Here is a 25,094-nt window from a genome sequence, read left to right on the forward strand (position 1 = left end):
GAAGAAGGTGTCAGACCACACGACAAGCCAGGAGTGGCAGAGACACTAGTGACTGAAAACCCTATTTATTAAATAGAGCCCTCCTTATGGCCCACATCTCACTGACGCATCATGCTTCTGAGAGGTAACAGAAGCAAGTCATGCTTGTTATGCTGCCTACTCTATCTAGTCATTTGAGATAGTCAGAGCACTGTTGTGTGTTTCTGCAAGATGGAGAATGTGGGTGACTCACTTTGAAAACTACCCCTCTCCACCACCAAAGAGGCCGACACAGTAGTGAAAGATCCACCCTTTTAAATTCGGTTGGTGAAGAAGTACATAAGTGCTCCTGACACTGCCCACACAGGCCACAACAGAGGATACAATGAGGCCTTAACAGCACTGAATGAACAATTCAGAACCCAAGCATACCCAGATTTTGAGCACTTTGTGCTATGCCAAGAAAAACAAAACCTGATTGACTCCATCAGCACATTTTTGTGTGGCCTGGCAAGCACATATGAATTGCCCAACATCTATCAAGATTTCAGAGCTCAAATAATTCTAGGACGACACTTAATGCACTAGAAGGAAGACATTTTACTAACTGCTAGATCCTATTGACAGACTCCCTTACCTTAGGGTGGTTGCTTTGTAAACCTATCTGTATTTAACTTCCGGCTCCGTCTTGACCAGACTCCATACTTGCTTAACTTAGCTTCAAACACGATAAATTGGTGGCACAGGTATTTTCCCATATACAGCTTGTTAACATGTTTTACGTTCTTTTCTCACCAAGGATGGGAACATAACATGGAGGAGTAGTAACAATAAGGATGTACCAGGCTGAGAATGTTATGGTAGAGCAGGGAACAGCTCGGTTTTGGAAGTATACCTTGGGATCCTGGCAGTCTCTAGCGTGTTCTTTCAACATTGACCTGATACGGCCAGCATATATATATATATATATAATTCATTGTTGGAATATTGCATTTTCTTTGTTTCGGTCTGTGGACATCCCTACTTTATATTCAGTTTAGAGACCCATCTAGCGCTGTTGATTTCAGTAGTGATATTAATTATGGTTGGTATACTCCACATTGATAGGCCAGCGTAACAAGATACTCCAAGACCTTAGTGAATGTATACATAGTGGGCTTATGTTCCAAAAGCAAAGTGTGAGTTCCTCACCGACACCATAGAATTTTTCAGGTATCAGTTCCTGGCAGAAGGAATCGCTCATAACCCCAAGAAAGTATTGAACATTCAGACAGCCCAGCCCCCCATAATCTGTCTGAAGTTTGCAGTTTTCTAGCTATGGTTACATACTGTGGCTGGTTCATCCTTAACCTAAAGGCCCTTACTAAACCACTTCACGACCTTTGAAAGTGAATTCTGCCTGGGAGGGGACTGAAGAACAAGAGAAGGCATTTGAAAACACAGAAGGAGCGATATCTGCAGAAACTGCAAAAAAAACTCTAATCCAACAAATCCCACGAATTTGGTAGTTGATGTTAGTCCAATGGCACAATGAGCAGTGTTATTACAGTGTCAAGAAAATAAACTGTGAGCACCAGTCCCTGTACCAATAGGGTGCTAACTGACATAACATTACTCTCAAATTGAAAGAGAAGTTATAAGTATGCTCTTGGGCTGTCCACACCTATCTGTACAGGAATCATTTTCATGTCTGCACAGATCACAGGCCGCTAGTTAACTCTTTCACAAGGTTCCAAGTCAAAGTCTCCTACAAAACGGATCCTGCATCTGAAAAAATGCTCTATTGAACTGATATATCATCCAAGACAAACGAGCCCTGCAGACTAACTTGCACAGCATCATCGGGCCACAGCACAAACGGAAGTTGCGCAGGCTCAAGACACAAAAGAATATGTCTTGCTAATAGTGATAAACACTAGGTCCAAACGGCTCACTATTGCCGAAACAGAGTGAACAACAACAAAAAAAACTGTCTCATTCATAGAAGCCCTTTAACACAACAACTGTTGGGCTGTACTCAAGGAGCAAGTGGACTGTGCACTTAAGGAGAAGTCTCTAATGTCTGCAATGAACTGACACTAGCTGAAGAGGGAGTCATGCTGAAAGTCAAGCCTCAGCTGCTGAAAACGGTACATCAGACAAGGAATTGTAAAAACAAAAAAGAGACAAGAAGAAAATAATCTAGTTCTAGAATCTTAATGTGCTACTAGAACAACGCATCAACATCTGGTTGCTTTGCTAGGCAGAAAGACAACCTGACCTGCCAGCAGCCACCCAATCAGAAGACCTCCTGACCTAGCCCCTAATCTTTTGTCTTCGTAACATTGCCAAACAACCGCACCTAATGGTTGTGGCTATTAGTTGTGGTATACTACAGCTGATCTCCAGAAGCGGAAATGGACACAACACTGGCGGAAAACGCCATCCCAAAACTGGAGAAAATATTTGCATCACATGGGTTCCCACAACAGATCTGGACAGGTTAAAAAAATGTCATTTCAAGGCTAAGTAATAGCTGGATACTTTGCAAACGACAAGATAAAGCACTGCAAAATAACACCAAGATGGGCACAATCCAACAGAGAAGCAGAAAGGTTCATGTTAGCCCTGAACAAAGTGCTTCACGTTGTAGATGCTGAAGGAGAACATGTAGTCATGGTCAAACTACAAGTCCCTCCGTGAGTACAAGAACACTGTACATGCATCAAAGAAGAATTTACCAGCAGTCCTGATGTTCAGGAGAGTTCCAGCTGATATCATCCCAGGTCATACCTCTCAGTTAGCTTAATTTGAACTAGGCAAATATATAGTGGAACTGATGAAGAAGAACAAGAGGAAGAGTCAAAAGCAGGACGCAAAACACTTGACGACTCCTTATTGCTGATGAAGCAGCAATTACAAATCAAAATGTAATCCCTATTGTTTGAAAACTGTATAAGAAGTATAACTGTCAAGAAGGCAAATGATGGACCGTGAGTACAAATAGAGGATAACAGGTCAAAATTAGGAACAAAAAAAATCTGCAGAAACATTCACTTTTTCTAATGGTCTGAAGAGGTTCCACAAATCTAAAACAGACGGTCCGCAGAAGTACAAGTCAAAATACATTTATATTCTTTGGTTTGTGTAACACATAGGAGTATTAAGCAAACATTTATATGTATAGCTGTGTAAATAACACCCCAAACAGAATTTGACAGCCAACATCAGGGACAGCTGTCACAATTCCAAACCATAAATAACAATGACAGAAGTAGTGCTCTGTTGCTGAAGGTAGATCTAGAGTCTAAAGGCTGTAGCACTACTTCAGTCTGTGAAACAGAGAGAGAAATGATGGCGGGAAAGGAGATATATCCACAATGAGGGAGAGACCGAAGGAGGGAACTAGAGAGTGAACACTGAAGAGGAAAGCAAGGGAGGGTAGGTCAGCTAAAACAGAGCGAGAGAGAACGGGTGGTGAAAAGTTCATCACAGAGGAATATAGGGCAGAGAACGGAGCAAAAAAGATACAGAAAGATTCCGAGGGTGACAGAGAAGGATAAAGAGAACAAGCATTTGCAATGCAATGGGTCTCTCGTTTGCTTGAGTTAGAGCTATTTCCGTTGAAAATTACTAACTGGACTTTTTTTGCCACACAAACTGAAACTAAAAAGTAAAACAGTTGACATGAGCAAGCCAATTCAAAGCGCCGCCGTGAGCGTGAAAGTGACACTCAAAAGGAAAAAGAAGTTCGCTTGCGGTCAAAGTTATCGGCAAAAGTGCAGTTATCCTTGTAACAGGGTCGATGGCCAAGGCAGTAACAAAACCGCCATAAAGAGGGACAAGCGTAAAGCAGTTATCAATGAAAAGAAGGGATTTTTAAAAGGCAAGCCCATGCACTAGTGATAGTGATGGGCATGGTTAAAAGCCCAGATACATACCAACACGTCAGAAAAGCAGCATTGTGCGCTGCTATGCTTGACCTAAAAACAGTTAGGAGGCATACAAAAATGAGTGGTTTAGTTAAGAGAGACGGTATGTGGGGAAGAGGCAGTGGTGAATGGAAAAAAAAGGAAAAAAGAAGCAAACACAGAAAAAGAGGAAAGGGAGCAAAAGAGGTTCAAAAGAGAGTGAACAGGGAAAATACGTATTTGTATGAATTATAACAAGCAATAGTGTACTTTAAGAGACCTGACTGGCATATACATGTTGTTGTTGTTGTTATCTGTGTAGAGCCCTTCTTGAGAGTCCTGCAGAGTGGTTTAAGTGATAGGATTTACAGGTTACTTGCACAAGATGATGATAGCAAGGGAGGCTAGGGGCTGGGCAAATAAGGGCAAACAGCCCGATCGAGGGAGCTTCCAGAATGGAAGGCAGGAGAAATCTAAGTCCTTTTACAAAAAACAGCAGTATACACAGTGGAAGGGGTCACAGACTGGGAAGAGAGCAACATCGGTTTGCTTCAAATACGACAAAGACGAGTGCACATGGGTAGCAGCGTACAAATTCAGACACGTGTGTTACACATGTGGGCGGGGGACATCCCGCAGTGAATGCAAAAGGGGAAGAGGAAGCAGCCACAAGAGGGACAAAGAGAGAAAGAAATAGGCATAGCAGCATGATACCCTGGTTGGGGAGAGAGGTGGAGTTGGCTAGATCCCCCATGAACACAGGCAGATTGATACAGCTAGCCAACGAATACGACAACAAAATAGTTGCAGACCTAATATGTGATAGATTTGAACAGGGCTTTAGAATCCCTTCCAAAAGTAGAGCAAACAAGATAGAGCCAAGAAACCTGCGCTCAGCAGGCGAACACCCAGCAATAGTAAGGGGAAAAAAATCAACAAGGAGAAGGAGCTTGGGAGGGTGGAAGGCCCATTACAAGGCACCATGCCCCCGGGTTTGATCATTTCACCCTTTGGAGTGGTCCCCAGAAAAGAGCAAGGTAAATTTAGGCTCATTCACCACCTGTCATACCCCGAGGGCAGTTCGGTGAACAACGGCATTGACCCAGACGACTGCGCAGTGGGGTACGCATCAGTAGATGATGCGGTTGCTATATTGCGCTCAAAAGGGGTGGGGCTTTGATGACGAAAGCTGACATAGAATCGGCTTTCAGACTATCTCCGTACATCCAGAAAGCTATCACCTCCTGGGTTTCAAGTTTGAAGGAGAAACATACTTTGACAAGGCGCTGCCTATGGGTTGCTCCATATCCTGCGCATACTTTTAAAAAATCAGCACATTCATTAAATGGGCACTACACAAGCAACACCCAGGTGGGGGGAAGCTTCACTACCTAGACGACTTTCTATTTGTGGGGCAGCCTAGAGGACCAGAATGTCAGGACTTACTGGAGGCTTTCCAAAACCTAACATCTAAGCTAGGGGTTCCGCTGGCGGAGGACAAAACCACAGGCCCCACCACCAAGTTAGTTTTCCTAGGCATGGAACTTGACTCAGTAGAAGGCACATCCCGCATCCCACAAGACAAGTTAGAGGACCTGGTAAAGGACATCAGGGGACTACTGGGCAAACAGAAGGCAACACTAGGTGAGCTACAGGAATTGATTGAAAAACTCAATTTCGTAGCAAGGGTCATCCCAGCAGGAAGGGTTTTCGCCAGGCAAATTACACACTCAACCAGGGGGGCTAGAGAAAAAACACCACCACGTCAGGTTAAACAGAGGGGTGAAACAGGATCAGTCTACTTGGCTTGAATTTTTGGTAGATTTTAATGGCACGTTAATATGGAGAGAGGGCTGGGTGTGCGCGAAGCAGATGGAGCTGTAAACCAACGCAGCAGGCAGACTAGGCTTTGGGGCCATATTAAAAGTCAAATGGTGTGCCAAAAAATGGCCACAGACGTGGGCAGCCTTGGGTCTCACAGGGAACATCACACTCTTGGAATTATTCCCCATCGTGGTGGCATTAACCATCTGGCAAGAGCAGCTGAAAGACATGAAGCTCACACTGTGGTCAGGTAACCAAGCAGTAGTACACATGATCAATAATGGGCATCACATTGCACTCTAGTGTTAAAACTACTGAGATACTTGGTAAAAATGCAACTGGCTGGCAACCTCGATATTAGTGCAAGGCACTATTAACAATAAAGCAGATGCACTCTCTCGATTCCAGATGGGGAGATTCAGGAGCCTAGCCGCGGGAGCAGAACGGGAGAGGACACCTTTCCCCCACCAGCCTGTGGGGACTGGTGGAGGGGACCTGTCAATACTAGTAGCTCACGCCCTAGCGCCAAGGACAGCAAGAAGGCATGCAGCACAAGCGTCAACAGTACAGGAGGTCACAGGCCTGAGGGATTACGAGTGCCAAGATAAGGCGCAATTAGCAGTGAAACAATGTGTACATTGGGCTTTTTCTCAGAAAAAATCAAATTCATGGGCACAGGTGCACCTGACCGCAGTGGTGCATTTTAGCAAGAAAACAACAGCCAGAGATCCCACCTAAGGGCAGCAATGAAGGGGTGGCGCAGGCTTGAAGGGCCCACGAAGGACCGGCGGCACCCAATCAATTTCAGCACACTCAAATAGCTTGTTGGGGTGCTCAACAACCTGTGCCAGAACAATTTTGAAAGCACCCTCTTCAAAGCAGCTTTCACGCTGGCATTTTCTGGGGCATTTAGGGTAAGCGAGCTAGTCGCCCCCCTCCAAAGCCAGGGACACCAACACATACATACAAAGACAAGACGTGCAGATTGGCCAAAGGCGCATGCAGATACTACTAAGGAAATCTAAAACCGACCAATTTGAGAAAGGGGCAAATGTGGAACTAAGATGTTTGGAAGACTGCGAGGTATGCCCAGTGTGCAGCGTGCAGAAGTTTTTAGAGCTGAGGCCAGAAGGGCAAGGGGGACCTTTTAACCTGATAATGGAGAATGCTTGAACACATTCTATTTCAAGGCAGTGCTCAAAGGGGCGCTGACCAAGGCAGGGCTCTCAGCAGGCGATTTTGGCACACACTCATTCCGGATAGGGGCGGCGAAATCTGCAGCTCAACACAGCATGTCAGTAGCAGGCATAAAGGCAATTGGTAGGTGGAGCTCAAACGCCTACAAAGGCTACATAAGGAAGCGACAGACAAGCAAACAAGAATAGCAACCCTCCTCACTCTCCCCTTCCACATACAGGTGCAGAAAATAGTATGGCATGGGTCATTGGACACTCCTTTGTGCAGAGAGCCCGAGATTGGTGGGTTTCAAGAGGTTCCACGCAGGAGCAACGCCCGAAACAGACAAGGGTAGAGTGGTTTGGTTTCCAGGGCATGAAATGGGAGCATCTTCAAGACAAACTAGGGAAGATGATAGCCACGCAACGCAAAGGGCCCGATGTGGTAATAATACATCTGGGGCGCAACGACCTAGCCCAGCTAGGGAAGAAAGGCCTATTAGAAAGCACAAGGGGGAACCTCACGACGGTTGTAAGGCAGCTGCACAACTCAATGCTGATCTGGTCAGAAATCATCCTCAGGCGGAAATGGAGGGGGGGCTAATTCAGGAGGGGCATTAGACAAATCAAGAAAAAAGCTAAATGTGTCAGTGAAATTTTTTTGCATACAGAATGGCTGGGAAAGCATCAGACACGGGCTAATCAACTTGCAGAGACCAGAAAACTTTGCAGAAGACGGGACACACCTGTCTTCCCTAGGGACAGAGGTGTTTTTGAACAACTTATGGGCAGCATTGCAGCTAGCAGCCTGCGAATAGCTGGATCATGATGGTAGAGCCGCCTATTGGGCGGTAACCCAAAGGCGATGTGGCGGAGAAGGAGAGCGAAAGAGCAACGAACGCCACACCTAACACAGCGGGGTGGCCGGGCTACTTACCTTGGGATGGCTCACGGCAGAGTAAGGCAGTCGGGGGGGGAGGTACTCAAAACCAGCACTCGCAGCCCTAGTCCGCCAGAGAGCAGGATACAAGGACTAAACAAGGTAGCGAGTTACGCCTAAAAGGAAATGTGAACCCTCCTATATAGAAAAGGAATGATGCCAACCGGCAAGATATACAAAGGACTAAACAGGAGAGTGATTTGTGGCAAATTATTGATGGACAGGTGGCATGCAGTTAAAAAACTTATGGGGGCTGTTAAGATGCAAAGTGTGTTATGACAAACTGTAACAATAACAATGTAACCATAAACCCAGGGGCTTGCAACTTCATGGACGATAAAGTGATATATGACAACTCATGACCCCATTTGCATGTACATCTAAAATGAGGGAATGATTTATGGCCATCATTAAAGCAGGGAAAACATGCTAAATCAAAACCGATAAACAGTCATGATTACTTTATATTTTACAGGAATGGGCCGTCTAGGGGGGTTTGAAACTGATCTTGAGTTGACTCAGGCTGAAAGGGAAAGAAAGTGTCTCCTTACTGTGCAGTGAGAAGGAGGAACAGAAAACTAAAGAAGAAACAATCCTTTTCTCCAGCGTGCTTCTTACTGGAAAGAAATGCAAATGAGTGCCATACGTTAAAATGCAAATCTAAAAGCTGTTGTGGGCGATACATTATCCTTTCTGCAACACATTTATAGGTCCAGTCTACCAGATATTTGTAAAGGTTGCAGGGGTTAACACACAACCTACTGCTTGCCACTGGCTGGCTTTATGTTCAGTCCCATTAGCTTGCTACTTATTTGATGGCTTTTCTTGTCCATATTTCGTTTCTCTTTCACACGGAGCAGAGCTTCTGTATTCTCTCTACCAATTACTGGCTTTTTTCGTGCTTGCTTGCTGTTTGTGTCTAAACATTGGGTGGTGTGTAGCGTATTCTGCTGGAGTGACGCCAAAAACGCATTCCACCTGTTTACAAGGAAGTTGGGGATATGCTGCCAACCCTGAGGGAGCCTCTTTGTCCACAATTCGCCGAAAGAAAATCCAGGCATCCCACAACATATTTATAAAGCAACAGTAACTGTAGTTGGGAGCGCTCGTTATTTTTTATACTCTGTCAGTACAGCGTAAAATTCTAAACAACAACAACCAAGCGCAGCCTGCTAGGTTGCGGTCGAAGAAGACGATCTCCTAGACGCAACTAACCTATCCACCTCACACCCTACCCTGGGCGGCAGTCGGCGAGATTGTTGCGCGTAGAAGCCTCACAACCAATCAGAATTTCGGAATTAAGTGCGCGCACTAGAATTGGCTGTGGTGCTCTCAATGCTCCAATCCTGGGTCACCTTACACATTAGCAGTCCCATCCACGCCCACGTGGTGGGAATTATGCGGCCCGGAAGTACTGAAATCACGGACGAGAAATATCCGTTAAAAGATCTGCAGCGTAAGGTGAATATTAGGCTGAATTTACCGTCTGAAGGTTCTCTGCAAGTGGTGGAGAGGTTGTCGCCTGATTCTAAGTATACATACTTGGTAAGGGCAGGTGTGGGACATTGTGTTTTGAAGTAGGACCCTTCTTGTGAGTTTTTTGGTTATCGCTTTATTTTTTCTGTCTACGTCTATGCACCTCACATGGAAGAACTCTATCCTACTTCAATAGGAATAATTTTAAGTCTTGTGCTGTCTTCAGGGGCCTCTTCACTAGAGTTTTTTTTGTCTAGACACAATATTAATTTTAAATATTTATTGTGCCATTGTCTGAATCCATAGTGGCAGTGTTGCTACTGATTTTAAAAGAAACTTATATAACTTTGCATTCAGATCTTTGAGCCTCCTATTCAATGCTGTGTTGAGTTACGAGGGGCGCCTATTGTATGTCCCATTCTGGATTTACTCTCGGTGGATAGGTCCGGTTCTGGTGGCTTCATTTGGTTTATGAGACCCAGTTGTGTGTGTTCATTGGCGTGATGGCATATCTTGTAGAGCTCATTCGGCCTCGTGAGGGTTGGGATACTGACCTCGGTTCTAGATGCGCTCTCTTCTACGCTGTGCCTTCTTTGAGCGGTAACATTTGAAGTACTGCATTCACTTCTGGGGCGTCTCTAGTGCATTGTGCCCTATTCCTTGGGCTGCCTCTGACATACCCTACCCTGTTTTGTAGGGCAAATCTGAAGTACTGTTTCCGTAAGAAATTGCGTTAGTAATCGAGGGCGATAAGTATCCACCTCAAGTATTAATCACGGTCTTTGTCATGGTGGACCACTGAAGGCACAAAATAAACCAGAGGGTTGCGAGTCAGATAAATGGCCAGGTTAATACTGGTCAAAGAGTTTACCTTGTGTCTTTAGTCCTTTAAGTCACAATCCACCACAGGAGTACACTTCTAAAGCCCCACCAGGACCTCATGGGAGGCACTTACAGACCCTCAGTGTGTTAGGCAAGGGCAACTGGATATTTCCATGAAAGGACCTCTTGTAGTGTCTCTGTAGCCTTAACAGGAGTTTGGCATTATGTACCCTGTAGTCCACTTTTATTTTATCCTTGGTAAAATAAGGAGCAGGGATCCTGTCTATGAATCTTTTCTCAGGTCCCTAACAGCAGGTTCAGTCCTCTCCTGATCTTCCATAGGTGGGGGAATGCTTTAAAGTGGGCACTCAGAGATTCCACATTTATGCTGGCATGAGCTAGTGGTTGGGAAAGACCACTGAGGATGCTCCAAACATTGAGTTGAGGTTCCTGGGGCTAATCATATCCACTTTGAGTATTTTCAGGATTGCTGAAGTCTTCTACCATGCTAAACTTTGGCTGTGTGTGTGTGTGGGGGGGTTACTTTGTTAATCCTAGTATCTTCCTACATCTAGGTTTAAAATCTAGTTTTAGGCAGTTCCTGTAACCCTAACAAACTCAGAGATAAGTCTGGTAGGAAAAAGGAAAACTTTCAGCAAGCAGGCAGTAGATACACACATTTTGTTTTGGCATTATGTTTTTGAAGTTCTCCCCCAGTGTCATATTAAAAACCCAAGATGACAAGTCAAGCAGAACTTGACACTCCAAAAGTATCTGACACTGTTGATGCCACCAAGAGGTACACTGTGATGGTGGCCTGCTAGGGTGTTGGGGAAGGGGGGCTGGGTTATTGGGAAGGGGATGGGCAACCAAGAGTTTTAGGGGTAGGTGTTAGTAGCATCTTTTAGGAACAGGCTAGGCCTTTTTGAAGTTCACCAAATCCATGGGCCCAGCCCACAGGCCATCCTGTCAAGGGCTCAACAATACCTCCACACACCCAAAGCCTTTTGTTCCTGTTCTCAAGTAGATTCACATACCATTTGTGCCCATTGAAATGCTAATTACTGGTTGGAAGACTTATCTTCCAGAAACTCCAGGTAGGGCAAAGGCGACTTTTTTAAAAGCCATCTTTCGGAAATATTTATTACAAATTCTACTTCAACAACTTTTATTGCCCTGTGAAAGTCGTCACCAGGTAATTGTCACATGGAGCAGTAGGCTGCAATCCTCCTCCACCTCTAGAGTCTCATGCTGTACCTCTTTCCTGTGATATCCATATAGCACAGCCATTGAGAAGCAGGTGTTCTATGATCTCCATACAGAGTGCTTTCTTAGGCATTATTTTGCTTGTAGAAAGGAGAAAGACTAAAATCCTGATTATGAGTTTGGCGGTCTGACGGTTGGACCACCAATACAGACGTCTGGAGGCCATCACCAAGCTGGCAACCTCTAGACTGCCATATTATGAAATTCCAGCGGGCTGTCAGAGCAGATAGTGTGGCTGCATTGACTTCGGCTCTAAAAGCGAACCAAGAGGTATGCCAGCTGCACTGTCTCTGCTGACAGAAGGTCCTCTGCACTGCCCCCATTTTTGCGTTTATGCCGACCTTTTAATGGTAGGGTCCCCACCATGAAAAAGGCCTGCAGAAAGACAAGTCGTGATCAGCACGGTGGTGCCAGTGTCAGGACAGCCGTGCTTGATCACAGCTTTCACCACTGCCAATGTGTCAAAATCCATGATCCTGGCGGTGGTCTTGTGGTGGTGTGACCGCCAGCATCGTAATCCGGCGATCGGACAGTCAAATTTGCGGTGGTCAGACCGCCACTGCCGGTATGGCGGTCTTAAGACCGCCGTACTCTTAATCAGGCCCTAACCTAATAATGTGCATTCATATAAAGACTACTCCCGTAAGACTAAAGGGGATGACATGTCTGATACCAAGTTTGGAACCGACTAGTGTAATAACTATGTGTTTCTGATGGATACAACTACCTGTGGATTCCTCACCTCATGAATACTCCCATGGCGCCAGCATTCGACGGAAATCTTCTTACTAGTCTCTGCACGTCGACGAGGACGTCACTGTCTCGCACGCGACGCCGTCTGACGTCATACAGGCAATAAGAGGTCCTCGACGACGTGCGGACGTCAGTTCCCTTTTTTCCGTGCATTCGAAACGGTTATCTTCGAGGGAGCAACTGTTACTCTTGCGGTTACAGTGTATATCTTGCTGCGTACTCTTTCTCTGTGGAAATAATGTCGCAGAGAAAGTCTGGATTTAAGCCTTGTCGTGAGTGTGGAGGCAAGATGTCGGTGACGGATCCTCATTCCGATTGCCTTTGGTGTTTGAGCTCCGACCACGACGTCTCGACTTGTGATTCGTGTCAGCACATGAATCCGAAGGCCATTAAAGAACGCGAGGCGAAGCTGTTTATGGCCAAGTCAAAGGAGAAGCATCACAAGAAAAAGTCTTCTCCAAGACATCGGCGTCATCGAGACTCCCGGCGCCGTAGAGAATCTCGGCGTCATTCAAGGGAGGCTCGTTCCAGGTCTCCGGATCGGCGCCGGAGTACATGGGAGGTCAGCCCCACGGTGACGCCGCATCCTTCGACGCCGTTGCTCTCTCCGACGTCTCCAACTTCGCCTGGACAGGCGTCGGTGATTGAGGTATTGGAGCCTCAGGTGTTTTCTCCGGCGCAGACGCCGAGGCCGGCGTCGGGGTCGCCTCCGAGTCAGGCACCCCAGTATCCGGCTTTTCCCACCCCTGGAGCCGATAGTTCCGCATTCTTGAATGCGATGTATGCCATCTTCCAACAGATGGCTCCAGGGGGTGCTCCGGCTGGGCCTTTGGCCTTTTCTTTGGGTGATCCTGCGCCTCTTCGGCCGGCACCCTTTATGCCCTTTCTCCCGTTTGGGAACGTGGGCTCGGCGCCAGTGTCGGCGCCGGTGGCCGCTCCGATGGCTTCGGAGGGATTGGCCCCAGGGATTTCCATCCCGTCGACGTCGAGATTTCGGCCTGTGACTCCGGTGGGTCCATCCGTTTCATCTGCTCTTCAGTCGGCGCCGAAGTTACCTGTGGCGCCGGATGCGGCGTCGGTGGCTTCGGAAGATCGGCGCCGATCTCCGACTTCGGCGGAGGTGTTGTCGACTCCGCGGATTGAGCAACGACTGCATTCAAGGAGGCGTGCTCTCCGGGTACTAGAGGAGCAGGAGTACCAACGAGCCCTAGAGGAAGGAGAGCTAGAGGACTCGGGTGATGGGCTGCGTGGACTGGAGTCGGCCAGTGGGCTGGACACTTCCCCTGAGTGGGACCTTTCGTCCCCGGGGGAATATACCGAGGAAGCTGCTTCCTTTCATACAGTGGTACGGAAGGCAGCTAGTTTTTTGGACCTGCCTTTGCCGGTGGTGGAGGCGAAACAAAACCTTTTGACAGAGGTTTTGCATCCGGCCTCAGCCGCGGCGGAGCCTCTATTACCTTTTAATGACGCTCTGCTGGATCCGGTCTTAGAGGTGTGGAAGAAGCCGGCATCTTCCCCAGCAGTTCACAGAGCCGTGGCCAGGAGGTATCGGACGGCTCCAACTGATCCTGGTTTCCTATCTAGGCACCCTACGCCGGAGAGCTTGGTTGTGCAGGCCTCCTGTTCGTCCAAGTCAGCGCCTGGTTCTTTCCCGACGGTGCCTGGGGACAGAGACTCAAAAAAGCTAGAGGCGCAGTCGAAGAAGATTTTTTCGTCCTGCAGTCTGGCGTTAAAAGCCACTAATGCGACCTGTATCCTGGGGAGGTATATTCATGCTCTGATGGATGACATCTCCTCTTCGTTTACAGAGCTTCCCCAGGGTCTTTTGGATCTTGTCTCTGATGCCCAGGCTGCTGCGACCCAAATTATCCAGACGGGACTGGATACCACCGACTCGGTAGCCAGAGCAATGGGCACAACTGTGGTGGAAAGGAGACAGGCCTGGCTCCGTAACTCGGGCTTTTCGGCGGATGTACAGTCCACATTGTTGGATCTCCCGTTTGATGGGGACAAACTGTTTGGGGCTAAGGCGGATTCGGCCTTGGAACGTTTTAAGGAGAGCAGGGCCACGGCTAAGTCGTTGGGACTCCAAGCTCCTTCTTCCACGGCCTCTTCCAGATTCTTCAGGAGGTTTCGTGGATTTGGGCGTGGCTCTTCCTCCTCTTCCTTTCGGGGAAGATATCAGCAACCTGCCTCTTCCCATCCCTATAGATCTTTTAGGGGGAGGGGTAGGGTCCGCACCAGGGGAGCCTCTCAGCAGCACTCTGCCTCTTCCTCATCCTCTGGCGGGGTGCAGCAGGGGAAGCAGCCTTAGGCTTCCACCATTTCCCACTCACTCCTCTCCTGTAGGGGGAAGATTACAGCATTTTCTCACCAAATGGGAGACTGTTACGTCGGACACTTGGGTTCTCAGTGTTGTGGGAAAAGGCTACACCCTTCCCTTTCGGGAGTTTCCGCCCCTCATCCCGCCCCGCCCTTCGTATTGTTCACAAGAACACCTCCTGTTGCTAGAACAGGAGGTAGAAGTCCTCCTTTTAAAGGGCGCGGTGGAGTTGGTCCCGGAGCAGGAAAGGGGTCAAGGAGTTTACTCAAGGTATTTCCTGATTCCCAAGAAGGATGGTCGTTTGAGACCAATTCTGGACCTGAGGATCTTGAATTGGTTCCTCAAGCAGGAAAAGTTCAAGATGCTGACCCTAGCACAGGTGCTTTTGGCGTTGAACATGGAAGACTGGATGGTGTCTGTCGACTTGCAGGATGCTTACTTTCATATCCCGATACTCAAGTCACACAGGAAGTATCTCCGGTTTGTGGTGGGATCGCAACACTACCAGTTTGCGGTCCTTCCGTTTGGTCTTACTTCAGCACCTCGAGTCTTCACGAAGGTGATGTCGGTGGTTGCGGCAGAGCTCAGAAGGAAGGGGATAGCAGTATTCCCTTACTTGGACGATTGGTTGATCAAAGCCAAGTCCCCGGAGCTTGTGTTGCGTCATCTGCAGTCAACAACCCAGTTGTTGTTCGACCTGGGCTTTTCGGTGAACGAGCCCAAATCTCACCTGGAGCCCTCTCAGCGCCTCCTGTTCATAGGGGCAGTACTGGATACGACATTGGGTCGGGCCTTTCCTCCGCCTCAGCGGATTCAAGATATTCAGGATTTGGTTCCAATGTTTCGAAATGGAGCGGTAGTTCCAGTCCTCAAGGTCCTTCGTCTGCTCGGTCTTTTTGCCTCCTGCATTCTGTTGGTCACGCATGCTCGCTGGCACATGAGGGCTCTTCAGTGGTGCCTCCGAAGGCAGTGGTCTCAACACAGAGGGGATCTAGAGGGTACTGTCAAGATCTCCAGAGATGCTGCTGTGGATTTGAAGTGGTGGATTGCAAGCAACAATCTTTCACAAGGAAAACCGTTCCAGCAGTCGCCACCAGTGGCCACAGTCATAACGGATGCTTCCACTCTAGGGTGGGGAGCTCATCTGGGGGATCTGGAGATCAAAGGTCTTTGGTCTCCAGAGGAACAGATTTTTCACATCAATCTGTTAGAGTTACGGGCTGTACGTCTGGCTCTCAAGGCCTTCCTCCCTTCCCTTCGTGGTCAGTCGGTACAGGTCCTAACGGACAATACTACCACGATGTGGTACATAAACAAGCAGGGAGGAGTGGGGTCGTACCTTCTCTGCAGAGAAGCTCTTCGACTATGGTCCTGGGCAAAGGACCATCGGATTTGCTTGATAGCAAACCATCTGGCCGGAGTCTTGAACGTGCGTGCGGACAGTCTCAGTCGCCACTTCTCGGCAGACCACGAGTGGCGTCTCCATCCAGATCAAGTCTGTTTAATCTTCCAGAAGTGGGGGTTTCCTCGGGTAGATCTGTTCGCCACTCGAGAGAACGCGCATTGTCCGTTGTTCTGCAGCCTTCAGTATCCGATGCAGGAAGCGTTGGGGGACGCGTTTCAAATGACCTGGTGCGGCCAGTTGCTTTACGCGTTTCCTCCCATACCCTTGATTCCTCGAGTATTGAGGAAGATTCGCCAAGACCGGGCTCTAGTAATCTTAATAGCTCCGGATTGGCCAAGGAGGGTGTGGTACTCCGACCTTCTCCAACTCTCAACGTGCCCGCCGCTCCGTCTCCCTTTCAGGGCAGACCTCCTCTCGCAGTCGCAGGGGCAGGTTCTACACCCCAACCTCCAGAGTCTGCACCTACATGCCTGTAGATTGAACGGGGCAACCTGAGTTCCTTCTCTCTCCCGCCTGAGGTAGTGGATGTTATATTAGCGGCCAGGCGACACTCCACTAAATCTATCTACGCTAATAGGTGGTCTAAATTTGTTGCGTGGTGTGGAGAGAGGCAGATTGATCCTTTACAAGCTCATCTATCGGACGTTTTGTCTTTTGCTCTATCTCTGGCGCAGAAAGGTTGTGCAGTGGCTACCATTAAAGGTTATTTATCGGCCTTGTCAGCCTTCATATGTCTTCCAGACCAACCATCTTTATTTAAATCCCCTATTGTTATCAGATTCTTGAAAGGTCTTCTAAATCAATATCCTCCAAAGCCATTCGTTATGCCGCAATGGGATTTGCCCTTAGTCCTGACTTTCCTTATGGGGTCCCCTTTTGAACCTATGCATTCTTGCCCCTTGAGGTATTTGTTTTTAAAAACAGTCTTCCTGATAGCTATAACATCAGCAAGGAGAGTGAGTGAGTTGCAGGCCTTATCAGTAAAACCCCCTTATACAACTTTTTATGGGGATAAGGTGGTGTTGAGGACCAAGGCTGCTTTCCTCCCGAAGGTTGTTTCACCCTTCCATTTGGCTCAGGCAATTACTTTGTCCACGTTCTATCCTCCGCCTCATCCTTCCAAAGAGGAAGAAAGACTGCACCGTTTGGACCCAAAGAGAGCGTTGAGCTTCTTTATCAATAGAACAAAGGATTTCAGGCTGGAGGATCAGCTGTTTATTGGATACGTGGGCAAGAGGAGAGGAAAGGCAGTCCACAAGAGAACACTATCCAGGTGGGTTGTTCTTTGCATTAAAATATGTTACTCTTTGGCAAAGAAGGATCCTCCTGAGGGCATTAGAGCTCATTCCACCAGAGCTAAGTCGGCCACTTCGGCCTTAGCCAGAGGTGTTCCTGTGGTCGACATCTGCAAGGCCGCAACTTGGTCGTCCCTTCACACTTTTGCAAAACATTACTGTTTAGATTCTGAGGTTAGAAGGGACGGCCATTTTGCACGGTCAGTGCTGCAGGATTTCTTGGTTTGACCATTTAGGCACCCACCGCCGGGCGTGGTACTGCTTTGGGACTCTATTCATGAGGTGAGGAATCCACAGGTAGTTGTATCCATCAGAAGAACGAGTTACTTACCTTCGGTAACGACTTTTCTGGTGGATACATTAGCTACCTGTGGATTCCTCACGGTCCCACCCGCCTCCCCGTTGCCTTTATGGTCTTGCCAAGTAATCCTTGAGTGCGCTCCTCTTGATCTTTGAGGGTGCAATAGATGTATATATATAATATATTTATATATATATAGGTATATGTGTATATATCTTTATGTATATACTTGGTGTGTGTATATATTTTAAAAGAGAGAGTTTTATATACATATATATGTACATAAAAAGATTTACAGTTATTCATACAATGTGGTGTATTTTTACAATATAATGGATGTTGCTTTGTTCTTTCATTGCATTGCCTGGTTGTTCTCATGCACGTAAAAAATGATTGGTACTGACGTCCGCACGTCGTCGAGGACCTCTTATTGCCTGTATGACGTCAGACGGCGTCGCGTGCGAGACAGTGACGTCCTCGTCGACGTGCAGAGACTAGTAAGAAGATTTCCGTCGAATGCTGGCGCCATGGGAGTATTCATGAGGTGAGGAATCCACAGGTAGCTAATGTATCCACCAGAAAAGTCGTTACCGAAGGTAAGTAACTCGTTCTTCTAGTAATTCCAAAAGCTTTCAGGCCTAAAACTGGGAAATAACGATTTGCGGAGGTCAACTCAAAACCTTTTAAAACCATAGCCATGCCACAAGCCTCTACTCCCAGAAGTTTTGTAAATTTGATGAGCTCAACAAAAGATTGGTATGTTGAAGAAATGTTCATATTTGGTCTTACCTATTATGACAAGCTTATTGGATATGGTTCCTAAACAGATAACGGTCATGGTAACCTTTATTTGTCTGGTTGGCACCAAAAGGCGCTGCCCACTTCATTGGACTCGGGAACCATGGGCAACATTCAATTTCTTTAGCCAAAACGTTATCTGTAACTGTGATAAAAAGTGAAATCTCAGAACCAGTAAGAGCTGAGGACAGCTCGGAGCTCTCCTCAGGACAAATCTCTTTTCAAACTGAGCCTTTAGTGATGTTATTGGATATATAGAACACACTGCATTTTATTTAGTAGGCACACACTTAGTTGCTGCAATTTTAATAGTTGATTGGAAAATGAGGAAATTCACTCTAGATTCAGTTACTTGTTTGTGTTCTCTTAAGTTGATCTTGCTCTTTACTTGTGTGTGCTTGCGAATATGCAGTGAAGGTCAGCTGCCAGATTGGTACAAAGACTTCAACGTTATTTTCGCTAAAGTATGAGTTTCGATCTTTAACACAACGCAGAAGATTTGACTGATAAATTTACAGCCAGAGGCAGTACACCTGTGTAGTGAGATTTATGCTCTTTTGGAGAAGAAAAACTAGCACCTTAAGCAATATGTAGATCAACTTTTGGATTTTTTTCAACCCTCAAATCCACCCGTTTCGACCCTGCTATACTTTATATTGACTACCACACACTGAACAAGGGAAAATGAAAAATGGGTTCCATTTACCCTCCATTTCAGTTCTTTTAGATCAGGTTCGCCATTCTGCCATCTGTGCATAATTGGATCGTCGCTGGGCATATAATGTAATAAGAGAAGAAGACAAACGAGGGAACCACATTTTGCTCGACGTGCAGTCTCTGAGTAATGCATAATGCCCTTTAGACTCTGTAATGCTCCAACGGCTCTTTTTTTTATTTTTTTTTTTTAAAATAAAGTAAGTCCTCGGGGAATTCCTGTGAATATCCATTGGAATCTATATAGACCACATACTAATGTACTCCCAAAAACTAACGAGAAGTTACCAAACATGTCTGAGCTATTTTGAAATGCTTGTGTGACAAATGTCAATGTGCCAAACTGGAACGTGTTTCTTCCACCATCACTTAGGTACAATTCTTTAGATTTTGTAATCTCCCCCAAAAAGAAATAAAGAAATGCGTATGAATGAATGAAAAAGTCAAAGCGATTTCAACTGACCACACTAACTAATGTTAGAGATTCAGAGAGGGGGGGGGGTCCTGTTTACGTAGGTGGTTCCTCTTCTGCCCCCCTTTTTTTTTCTTTTTTTTTTTTTTTTTTTATGTAATTCAAATCTTTTTATTGTGCTTTATGCATTGAACTTGAATACAGAAAGGAAAGTTGACCCTGGGATAACATGCACGTTTTGCATCAGTGAAATCAGAATGTTCAAGCTGGGCAGGCATCATGACACCTTAGGGTTTAATCTGAATCTCTGAAATTCTTTTCATTGACCACATACTTTGTAAAATGTTTGGGAACATCCTCAAGCCTTATATACCATGAGTTTGGCCTGCATTCACCAGTCTACACCAGCTCTCTTCTGTGGCATAGATGGAGACTTCCCACACCCTCACAGCCGGGCTGTATCTCTCCTGGCTACAATGAGAGCCACACTATAGAACAGTATTGTGAATTTAGGTAAGTTTGAATTTCCCTTACCGCCACATACCTGGTGTGGCTAATTTCTGTTTTATCACCATTAGTTTTTCTTTTACCATTGCGGAGCATTGGCCCATTTGTGTCCAGAATGTCTGTATCACGGGACGATTCCAACAACCCCTGCCAGCCACATCCCTGTCAAAACTATCATTCTCTACCCATACGGAACAACATATGGTTCTTGTGTAGTAAGTGTGATGCAGTATTTTGAGTTGCACCAGACTAATTCATGCATTGATGGCAGCCTCTTCTGGATGTCTGCACACCTTTCCTCAGTCATCCTCTGTCATTCCCACTTGCCTCTCAGTGCATCACAAATCAGCTAACTTGTTTAAAAATGTCCTTTCTATCTGTGAAATGGCATGTTTGTACAGTTCAACTGCTAGTAAACCGAACTCTAGTGGTGTTTCATCTGCTGTTTCTTGTGGTAAATCTCTATATATTGTGAGAGCCTGTTTGATTTGCATGTATCAGAAGAGCCAAATGACTGACAGTTCATTTCGTTCTTGCATCTCGACAAAGAGAAGGAGCTCTTGAGGGTCCCAAAAATCCCCTAGTTTTCATTATCTCCATCATGTCCCACTGTTTCTTGCACTTCAGTCCATGGCGATCTGCCAGAATGATGAATTTCCACAAAGGGGGTCTCAAGAGACGGCCTTCCCTTCCAGTCCATTTTCATAAAGTATCTCTTCCATATTTTGACAACCAGATCTGTCGGAGTGAGTGTCAGGCTGGTCGAGCTCTACTGTATAATTTCTTTATGTACCCGCTTGGGTCCTTTGACTGCCTATCCACCATCAGTGATGGGTCCTGTTGGGAAGTGAGTGCCCACTCATTGACCACTAGCAGCCGTGCCGCCAAGTAATATAATCTGAGGTCGGGGATGGCAATTCCACCCTGCTAAGTGTTTCTAGTCAGTTTGTAGCGCACCACCTTCCCACAGTACACCATTTACACTGCCTAAAAAAAATAAAAAATTGTCCGGTGCCACATATAATGTATTATGGAGCCTGTATAGAAACTTGGGCAGTGCAATAGTTTCAGGGATAATGAAAGGGTCCTCCAGTGCTCTAAATCCCACCTGTATTCGTCCAAGACTCAACCTAGATTAGGTCTCTGTAATTCACTGGGATTCCAAATTACATGGACCCCCCTTTCCCCAAGTGTTGGAATCCCTTGGGGGACCATCTCCAGAGCTACATCCAATCCATCAGTGGATGTCTGTGGAAACACCAGCCACTCATGCTGAGTACATTCTGAAAGTTTCTAGGATTTCGAACCTTGGGGATGAAGTGTAGTGGGCCTGGCAAATATAACACAATTTCATCAGTGTAGGTGATACCCTCCCACTCTGCACTGAATGTGGGTATTTTCAGGTGCCCAACAGGCCAGTGGCTACATGGCCAAGGCAAACAACAAAGGAGAGAATGGACATGCCTGTCTCTACCCCTCACCCCCCCCCCCCCCCCCCCCCAAGTAATCTTCCTTGGCAGCGTCCCATTTACTTGTACTCTAGCTACTGCACAGCTTACAGTAGGCATATCCAGGATTTTAACTCTTTCCTGAACCCCATCTTATCCAAGACCTCCAATTGAAAACTCCTGTAAACTGAATCGAATGCTTTTATAACATCCAGGGTGAGCAGTACTGCTGGTTCCCCCACGTTCTGTCTCTTTGTCAGGCAGCCAAAGAGCCACTGACGTTACGTCTGTGGTTCCCATAATCATAAATCCAGACTGATGGGAGTAATACATTTGTCTGTCACTTATATTACGCAGTGAACTAGAACTTTAACCAGGATCTTTACCTACATGTTTAGGAGGGTAATAGGCCTGTAGGGTATTCACTGATCTGAAGGCCCACCCTTCTTATGAATGAGGTGATATTAGGTGTAGTATGAACCTGGGGAAGGCATCCTCCCCCTTGCTTAATACAACATATTGCATATCTGCTCCCCCCAGTCTCCTCACATATAGCTGTTGGATTGCTTCTTGAATCTTCCCAACACTGGTCCTTCTGCGGGAAGCTATTGCATTGTCCGGGCTGAGCAATGGGGGTTTATATATCTTTGAAAGATTTCCAGAGTTCCTCCCTCTGCATTTTGATCCCAGGGCTATATCATTTGGCAAGGTGTGGCACAAAGACCTGGGCCATCCTTCTGCTGCACATATCCCCATCTCGTCGTAACTTACTGCGTGGTGTATCCAATGCCTCTCTTCCTCTCGCGTCGCCAACCATGCAGTAATATGTCAGCTTTGTCCCCATCCATGTACAGTTTGTGTTATTTAGACCTAAATTAAGCCCTCAACTCTTCAACCAGTTGCTCGTACTTATCCTTGGTCATGGCAATACCATATAGGAGTTTAGGACAAGGCTGTTGGGTGTACTACCCACCCATTCTATCAATTTGGTATCTAATTTATTTACCTCCCTCGTTTTCTTTTTCCTTTTCACCGGAAGTTTGCCATGAAGTATGATTCTGTACTCCTCATCAGTTACCTACTGGTGTTCCAGTCACCCAGCTCCCATAGGTCCAGTCTCCATTCTGCTTGCCCTTGGGGGAGGGGGGACTGCCCTCCCAGGCGGGTATAGTGCAGGGAATAGTCTGTTACCTAGGCAAGTAGCTAGTATCTCTGTACCACCCCCTTTGTGTTTGACCAGAAAGTAGTCCAGTCTGACCACAGAATCAGAGGACCCCCGAGGTGGACGAGGACTGTTGTTCTATGGGATGTGTATCTCTCCAAATATTGATTAGCCCCAGATCCTATGCTTTGTCTGCAAACAAGTCTCTCCTCCGGGTTGTAGACTTCCCTTTATAAGACTGCCCAGCTCCCAGTGATGCTATTAATTGTATTTGACCAATGACTGTGTTTCATCACTGCGCATATTAGTTGCTCAATGTTCACCAGTAGCACACTACATTCTGTATTCAGTTTAGGTGCCTATTGGCTTTGACATGACATTAGACATTACATTTGATATTTTGGTTAGCTGCCTATAGGCTTTAACATGGAGTTAGACATTTCATTCTGTGTTCAGTTTGGCTGCCTATTGGCTTTAACATGGCATTAGACATTACATTTGGTATTTAGGTTAGCTGCCTATTGGCTTTAACGTGGAGTTAGACATTGCAGATGAGCTATGTTTCTCCACATGATAGACCAAGCTGTGTTTTTCACACCAGATAAGAGCGCGTAGATTTTGTGTTTACCTCTCAATCCAGTCTGAGAACGAGTGAGGCTTGGAGAATTGGCCACTCTCCAGGTTTCTTCGGTTCTCACACTGCGTTTGCTTTTAAGGGGTGGCTCTGGACAACAGAGTTAGATTGAAACTATCTTGACTTCAGACAGGAACGGAGACGTCAGTTGCCTGTCTCCCGTTTGGGTAGAAAATCTCTCTCGCAGTTGAACGGAGTCATCAACTTGAAGCCCCAGAAAGATGAAACTGAGTATAGGCCCTACAGCCTTGCCCTACGGTGATGCAATTTTGACTTTTATGCTTTGCTTTGAAGTTATGCTATAATATAATCACATGTATTTGCTGTGTACATTGCAACTGAGAAGTACTTCGATATATTTTGCTTTCTTTGCTACAAATACTTTTGAACGTGTGCTTCCAACCTACTAATTTAGTCTCTCAAGAACCTCGTGAAGTAAAAATAACAATAAATGTCTTCTTTAAACTCAGAAGTGCATTCCAGAGAGGTTCTGTAAGCTCGGTCATGAGATAAGAGAAGGAAAGCAGAACACTCCCCTTTCAGGGTGAGGCTAAGGTCCTTGTATATTATCATGGTACCATTTGGGACCGCATCCAACCAGGCCCAATTTTGTGGAGCTTTCAGGATTGAAGCCCTGGTGGAAAATACCACGAGGCAATTATCATTAGTTTCCTATTCCACTCTCCCTGAAACACTGCATAACATCCCCAGGTCAAACCAAGTCCTAGAGACAGTAAGTTAATCTCTTAATCAGTATGCCCACTCCTTGGATTCCATTGTGAGTCTGGAGTGCACCAGAACTTTGTATAAGCTTCTTCAGAGGAAGACACAGTTGTTTCTCACCAAGTGGGTCTCCTGCAGCAGTAACAATGTCAGTGTCTTAGCAGAATATGGGATACCACCTCCTCTTCACTCTACTTCCAAGACCAGGAACGGAATGTGAGTCCCTGCTGCTAGGTATTACATCCCATTCCTATACTTATCCTTGAAGGTTGGTGTGTTGCCCTAGTCTGCGTCCCAAAATTTCTGTCTGCTGTAGTGTTAAACTCACCTTTTAAAACTCCTCTGTCCTACTGCCCCAGCCTGTACGTGAATCTACCTGCTACCCTAATGCCTGTGGTTTTGTGTCTTCTTCCCAAACCCAACATTAAACTTGATTAAGTACTTATGATCACCAGTCTTCCTTCCCTACTTTAGGAAGGGTGAGCTAACTTCTCTGATTCCTGACTGTGTGGCACCTAGTCACGGTACGTCTTTTGCCTCTCGCCCCTAACGCTTTTATCAGTGGCTCTTAAATTCCCCCCCTCCCCTCCCCCTAGCTATTGCCCAACCTTCTGCTGAGTGAGTACTGTGGTCTACTGCAGTTGGATACTTTCAAGGGTTTCCCTTTCCCTTATTCTAAGCTGGGCACAAGCACTCGTTGCATTCCAAAGCCTGGACCTCTTGCGTGAAATCTTGCAACACCATCCCTGTTTATTTTCACAATGTAGTGTGCCTTGTTGCCTTGCTGCTCTGAGAACCTCATCAGTCTTTGAAGGCTATTAGGCAGGTGTTATCGGTGTCTGTCTTGTGCCAGGCCTAGATGGTAACCTGGGCACCCGCTGTGCTTTTTCTACCACGGAGTGTTGGGACACTGGGATCCACTATGCCCATCGCAAAGTCCTCCATAAATATTTCCATTTCCATATCCATATACTCTGCTTGTTCAGGTATTTCACAAATCGCACATTGTTGTGACTGGATTTGCCTTCTATGCCCTCAGCCCTTGCATGCAGGTTTTGAGTGGTCTCCTTAAGCTGGTGGACTTCTGCATTGAGTTTCTTGGTCATGCAGGGATGTGTTGTCTGTAGTTACCCCTTGTGTGATCTTCGTTATATCGGCCTGGGTCAGGATGACTTTCACTGCCACTCTGTCTAGTTTTGTTTTGAGTGTGGCCCTCTATTCTATATTAGCCTGTATTGATTCCTTGA

The 25,094-nt window shown here is 46.4% G+C and overlaps 1 protein-coding gene across 2 annotated transcripts in view; it reads left to right on the plus strand.

The window, feature by feature from the left end:
* The first annotated feature begins 9,163 nt into the window (after positions 1-9,163).
* Positions 9,164-25,094, plus strand: part of ZSWIM1 (zinc finger SWIM-type containing 1) — a 32,500-nt gene continuing 16,569 nt past the window's right edge. The window contains exon 1 of one of the 2 annotated variants that reach the window (XM_069243509.1): positions 9,164-9,269. The gene's annotated coding sequence lies outside the window, so the exon portion shown is untranslated. Of the gene's footprint in view, positions 9,354-25,094 lie in introns of both variants that reach the window. The other variant, XM_069243508.1, reaches the window with a different exon arrangement.

This window comes from Pleurodeles waltl, chromosome 7 (genome assembly GCF_031143425.1).
Source record: "Pleurodeles waltl isolate 20211129_DDA chromosome 7, aPleWal1.hap1.20221129, whole genome shotgun sequence".
Classification (NCBI taxonomy): domain Eukaryota; kingdom Metazoa; phylum Chordata; class Amphibia; order Caudata; family Salamandridae; genus Pleurodeles; species Pleurodeles waltl.